The sequence below is a fragment of the Grammomys surdaster genome, unplaced genomic scaffold, assembly GCF_004785775.1.
Source record: "Grammomys surdaster isolate TR1022 unplaced genomic scaffold, NIH_TR_1.0 167, whole genome shotgun sequence".
Lineage (NCBI taxonomy): Eukaryota > Metazoa > Chordata > Mammalia > Rodentia > Muridae > Grammomys > Grammomys surdaster.
Window position 1 is genome coordinate 339,117 of NW_021604615.1, and position 6,774 is coordinate 345,890.

The window sequence follows — 6,774 nt, forward strand, 5'->3', positions numbered from 1 at the left end:
TAGAAAATGGATTCCAGGAAGGTTAAAAAAGCAATACCAGAGGGCATAGGTACAAAACTGGATGTATGTAGTCATTCAAAGCATCCAAGTAAGAATATGGCAATATAATCCAAAAAGCAACTCTTAGGTCTTCAAAACAAAACATGTAAGTAATTCCTAACTAGTGAGCATTAAGCCTTGAAAGCCTTTCCTTGGTAAATTACATGTAGACAGTTTCCCTTTGATCAAACTCCTTTAAACATGGATAACGGTATTACATAGGTCCACTGTTAAAAAAAAGACAACATGTTGCAAATTACTTGTGGTATAATGTGTTCCAACAAAGCTTAGAAAATAAAGTTGTTGAGTTGGCTGTGGACTAAGTTTAATAGTCATCTCCTCTGCTGACAACTTCTTTACAGGTTGGATGCAGCAGTATGGTGTGTTCAAACTGTGCTGTGTAAGATCCTTTAATGTCACACAGTGGTGGGTATGGATCTACAATGCCCAAGTCACACAGATTCTTCAGAGCCAATAAGTATTTATTTTCTCTCAAACAATCCAGCCACCTTCGGCAGAAGGCAAGGGTATCGAAGTTTTTGTTGATGACATTTAACAAGTGTTTTGCTCTTGGAAGCCTTATTGACATATGTCCCACATCAAAATTTTTCACGTAGTGTGAACATTCCATGTCGTCATGAACCACGCCCTTCCCTGTGCTACCAAAGGTCTCAATGGCGTACACCTCTCTTTCCTCCATTCTTGTAGCTTCCCCTCCTTTCACAATGGGCATTCTTTTTCCAGCGTGAATTGAATATGGTCCAATTGAATGTTCATTTAAGTTACGTATAGGTTTCACTTGATATGTCTTCCCATCTATTTCTATTTCAAAGGATTCCATAACTTCTTGAATGGCCTCACCAACATTACAGAGATGAACGTCAATCCTAGCACACTTTATTCTTTTATAGTTATAGTTATTCTTTAATAGTGGCATCTTTTATAGTTTTTAATAATATGTCATATTTGGGATTAAAAGTAACAGTAAAAGCACAATCGTTTATTCTACCACTTATATGTGTTCCAAAGTCCATCTTACAGACCTCATCGAACTGTAAGACTGTCATGTCACCAGCATTAGTAGTGTAATGGGCAGCACAGTTGTTGAGAGAACACCCAGTGGGAAACGCCAGGCCTGCATTTAAACCATTTTCTTTTATTAGCTTTCAGGAAGAGTCTTCCAACTTCTCACAGATCTCTATCATTGTCATCTCAGGCTTGATCCAGCTCATGACATATTTCCTAACTTGCTGATGTGCTTCCGCAGCTTCTCAGAAGTCGTTCCAAATCTCCTCACTAGCCTGGTCTAGGGCCTTTTTCTCTTCACTTGTGGTTCTCCAGGCAGCTGTTCACCCATCTTGTGTGGATGGGTATTCACACTCGTGTTCTTTGGAAAATACACCATTAGGATACATGTCACATATTGGAACTGAGGGAGGGTCTGTTTGAACATTTGGTCCTCTCCTCCTCCTCCTCCTCCTCCTCCTCCTCCTCCTCCTCCTCCTCCTCCTTCTTCTTTTTCCCAGTTGCGCCATCAACATCACCATCTCCATCTTCATCATCATCATCTCTCTCTTTCTCCTCCAGTGCTTGTCTCTCCAACTGTTTTGGTACTTCATCCACCTAAAGAATCCTCCTGATTCTTTATCAAGTTCTTGTTGTGCCATTGACACAGCCCCTTTGCCCTTCTTTTTCTTCCGTCTTTTCTTCTTGGCGGCTTCCTCGGCTGTGCTGGAGGTTCCCTCTTCTCTGTCGTCTGGATCCAGGTCGCCATTCAGGTGGCCCCCAAAGGACGCTGCCTCCTCCACGCCCGCCATGTTGCCCGAGAGGGAGAGAAAGAGAGGGAGAGAGGGAGAGAGAACGACTGGCGAGGGCCCGCTCCTTCTTCAACCACCGAAACACTATTTTTAACATAACAACGTATCACTTATAATTACCACTATATGATGTATTTTTCAAATTTGTTACAATACAAATATAATTGATTGTTATCTCTTTTTGAAATGAATAATCCCTTTTAGCATATTACGTGCTTTGTTGCATGGTTAGTGGAAATAGTGGAAAAAAGAGATCAGACTGAAGCTATTAAATGTTATGGTATGTTGTGGTAATTGAAAGGGAAAGCTTTTGGAAGATACAGTTACTGGCTCATTAATTTCAATTACATGGTTACTTGTTAATAAAAATAATTAAAAATTTGCCTTACATAGGACCTTTGGATGGGTCTTAATTTGGGACAGTCATTGGTTGGCCATTCCCTCTATCTCTGGTCTATCATTGTCCCTGGACATTTTGTAGACAGAACACATTTTAGGTCTAAGGTTTTGTGGGTTGTTTGCTCTTATCCCTCCACTGGAAGTCCTTCTTAGCTATAGGAAGTGTCCACTTCATGATCTGTATCCCCTACTTCTAGGTGTCTCAGCTTGATCCACTACCACAGAGCCCTGAGGCCTCCTCCCCCATTCCAAGTCTCTGGCAAATACTAGAGATTCCCCTCCCCTCTTCCACATCCCCTCTCCCATCCAGTTCCCTCCCTCCCCTTCTGCTATCTATTTAATTTCCCCTTCTAAGAAAGATTAAACAATCATCTCTTAGGCCTTCCTTGTAATTTGGCTTCTTTTGATTATCTTGTACTTATGGCTAATATTTACTTGTGAGTACATAACATGCATGTCCTTTGGGGTCTGGGTTACTCAATGAGGATGATATATTCTAGTTCCATCCATTTGCTTGTGAAATTAATGATGTAGTTAATTTTTTTATTATAACCACTGTGCAGTATTCTGTTGTGTAACAAACCACATTTTCTTTAACCATTCTTTAGTTGAAGACATCTAGGTAGTTTCCAGTTTCTGGCTATTACAAATAAAGTTACTATGAACATAGCTGAGCAAGAATCCTTGTGGCATGGTGGAGCATCTTTTGTGTATATGACCAGAAGTGGTATAGTTGAGTCTTGAGGTAGAACTATTCCTGATTTTCTGAGAAACTGAAAAATTGATTTCCAGAATGGTTGTACAAGTTTCATTCCCACCAGCAATGGAGGAGTGTTTCCTGTTCTCTACATCCTCACCATCATGAGGTTTTGCTTGAATGTTTGATCTTAGCCATCCTGATGGGGGAACAGTGGAATCTCAGTCCATTTTGATTTGTGTTTCACTGATGACTAAGGACTTTAAAGATTTCTTTTCTTAAATAATTAAATTAATTTTATTTTATAATATTTTTTCAACCACCTACCCCATCCCCATCCCTTTTGCCTCTAAGAAGGTGTTTACCTACTTACCCACCGACTCCTGCCTCACCCTTCTAACATTTCCTTCTCTGGAGCATTTAGCAGGACCAAATGCCTCCCCTCCCACTGATGCCAGATAAGGCAGCCCTCTGCTACATATATGGCAAGAGCCATGGACCAGCACATGTATAGAGTCTTTGGTTGGTGGTCTGGGTTAGCTCTTCTTATGGGATTGCAATCCTCTTCAGATCCTTCAATCCTTTTCCTAACTCTTCCATTGGAGTCCCCAGGCTCAGTCCAATGGTTGACTGTAAGTATCTGCAACTGTCTTAGGGGATGACAGAGCCTCTCAAAGGATAGTAATACCAGGCTCTTGTTTGTAAGTAAATCTTAGCATCCTCAATAGGTGTCAGGGTTTGGTGTTTGAAGACAGAATGTATCTCAATGTGGGGCAGTCTCCGGATGGCCTTTCCTTCAGTCTCTGATCCAATTTTGTCCCATGTTTCCTTTAGACAGGAACAATTCTGGGTTAAAATTTTTGAGATGGGTGAGTTGAACATTTTTTTAAAGTGCTTTTCAGCCATTAGAAATTCCCTTATAGAGAATTCTCTGTTTACCTCTGTACCTCAATTTTTAGTTGGGTTATTTGGGTTGTTAGAGTTTAACTTCTTGAATTCCTTTTATAATTTAGATATTAGCCCTCTGTCAGATCTAGGGTTGGTGAAAATCTTTTCCCAATCTGTAGGCTCTTGTTTTGTTCTATTGATGGTATCTTTTGACTTACAGAAGCTTTTCTGTTCCATGAGGTCTCATTTATTAATTCTTGACATTAGTGCCTGAACTATTGGTGTTCTGTTTAGGAAGTTGTCAGTTGTACTGATGAGTTCAAGGCTATTCCTCACTTTCTGTTCTATTTGATTTACTGTTGATTTGATTTTATATTAAGGTCTATGATCCATTTGAAATTAAGTTTTGTGCAAGGTGATAAATATGGACTTATTTGCATTCTTTTATAAGCAGACATCCAGTGTGACAAGCATCCAGGTTGAAAATGCACTCTTTTCTATTGTATAGTTTTGACTTCTTTGTCAAAGTAAAGCATCCTTATCTGTGTGGGTTTATTTCTGGATCTTTGATTCAATTCCATTGACAAACCTGTTTGTTTCAATAACAATACCATGGAGTTTTGAATTCTTTTGCTCTGTATTGCAGCTTGAAGTCAGGGATAGTGATACTTCTTTTAGTTCTTAGGATTGTTTTAGCTATCCTGTATTTTTTTGTTTTTTCTTTTTTTCCATACCAAGTTGAGAATTGTTCTGTCAAGATAGGTAAAGGATTTTAATGGGAATTGTATTGAATTTGGCAAGATGACCATTTTCCCTATGTTAGTCCTACCAATCCATGAGCATGGGAGATCTCTCATTCTTTGATAACTTTTTCAATTTATTTATTCATATACTTGAAGTTCATGTCATATAAGTCTTTCACTTTCATGGTTAGACTTACCCAAATATTTTATATTATTTGTGGCTGTTGTAAAGGTTATTATCTCCCTAACTTCTTTCTCAGCATGTTTATCAGTGGTATAAAGGAAGGCTACTTATTTCTTTCAGTTATTTTTGTATCCAGTCACGTTGATGAAGGTGTTTATCAGCTGTTGGATTTCCCTGTTAGAATTTTTAGGGTCACATGTATACTATCATATCATCCATGAATAATGATACTTTGACTTCTCCATTCCAATTTGTATCCCACTGATCTTCTTTAGTTGTCTTATTGCTCTAACTAGAAATTCAAGGACTATAGTGAAGAGATAGGGAGAGAGTAGACAGCCTTGTCTTGTCCCTAATTGTAGTAGGATTGTTTCAATTTTTCTTTGTTTAACTTGATGTTGGTTATTGGCTTGCTGTATATTGTTCTTATTATCTTTAGGTATGTGCCTTGTATCCCTGATTTCTTGAAGACTTTTAACACAAGGAGGTGTTGGATTTTGACAAAGCTTTTTAGCATCTAATGAGATGATCATATAATTTTCTTCTTTAAATTTTTTATGTGACGGATTACATTGATGAATTTTCAGATATTGACCTGTGTCTCTGCATAGCTTGGATGAAGCCTACTTAATCATGGCGAATGATGTTTTGGATGTGTTCTTGGATTCTGTTTATGAGAATTTTTGCCTAGATGTTAATAAGCTAAATTGATCTGAAATTCTCTTTGTTGTGTCTTTGTGTGGTTTAGGTATCAGGGTGGCTGTAGCCTTATAGAACAAATTTGGCAATGATTCTTCCATTTCTATTTTGTAGAATAGTTTGAGGAGTATGAGTATTAGCTCTTTTTTGAAAGTTTGGTAGAATGTCATTTCCCTAATTTCTTTTTCAGTCTGTTTATCTTTCATGTAGAGGAAGGCTACTGATTTGTTTGAGTTGATTTTATAACCAGCCACTTTGCTGAAGTTGTTTATCAGGTTTAGGAGTTCTCTGGTGGAAGTTTGGGGTTCACTTAAGTATACTATCATATCATCTGCAAATAGTGATATTTTGACTTCTTCCTTTCCTATTTGTATCCCTTTGACTTCTTTTTGTTGTCTAATTGCTCTGGCTAGGACTTCCAGTACTATATTGAATAGGCAGCAGGAGACTGGGCAGCCTTGTCTAGTCCCTGATCTTAGTGGGATTGCTTCAAGTTTCTCTCCATTTAGCTTGATGTTGGCTACTGGTTTGCTGTAAATTGCTTTTACTATGTTTAGGTAGGGGCCTTGAATTCCTGATCTTTCCAAGACTTTTATCATGGAGGGATGTTGAATTTTGTCAAATGCTTTCTCAGCATCTAGTGATATGATCATGTGGTTTTTTTCCTTGAGTTTGTTTATATAGTTGATTACATTGACGGATTTCCAAATATTGAACCATCCCTGCATTCCTGGGATAAAACCTACTTGATCATGATGGATGATTGTTTTGATGTGTTCTTGGATTCAGTTTGCTAGAATTTTATTGAGACCCCTCACAATAGTTGCAAATAATATAAAATACCTTGGTATGAATCTAACCAAGCAAGTGAAAGACCTGTATGACAAGAACTTCAAGTCTCTGAAGAAAGAAATCGAAGAAGATCTCAGAAGATGGAAAGATCTCCCATGCTCATGGATTGGCAGGATTAATATAATAAAAATGGCCATCTTGCCAAAAGCAATCTACAGATTCAATGCAATTTCCATTAAAATCCCAACTCAATTCTTCACAGAGTTAGAAAAGGAAATTCTCAAATTCATTTGGAATAACAAAAAACCCAGGATTGTGAAAACTATTCTCAACAATAAAAGAACTTCTGGAGGAATCACCATCCCTGACCTCAAGCTGTACTACAGAGCAATAGTGATAAAAAACTACCTGGTATTGGTACAGAGACAGGCAGGAAGATCAATGGAATAGAATTGAAGACCCAGAAATGAACCCACACTCCTATGGTCACTTGATCTTTGACAAAGGAGCTAAAAC

General features: G+C 38.1%; 1 pseudogene; it reads right to left on the reverse strand.

Annotated features, from left to right (window-relative positions):
- Nucleotides 1-364: 364 nt before the first annotated feature.
- Nucleotides 365-1,856, reverse strand: LOC114620303 (annotated as a pseudogene).
- Between the last annotated feature and the right edge of the window lie 4,918 nt (nt 1,857-6,774).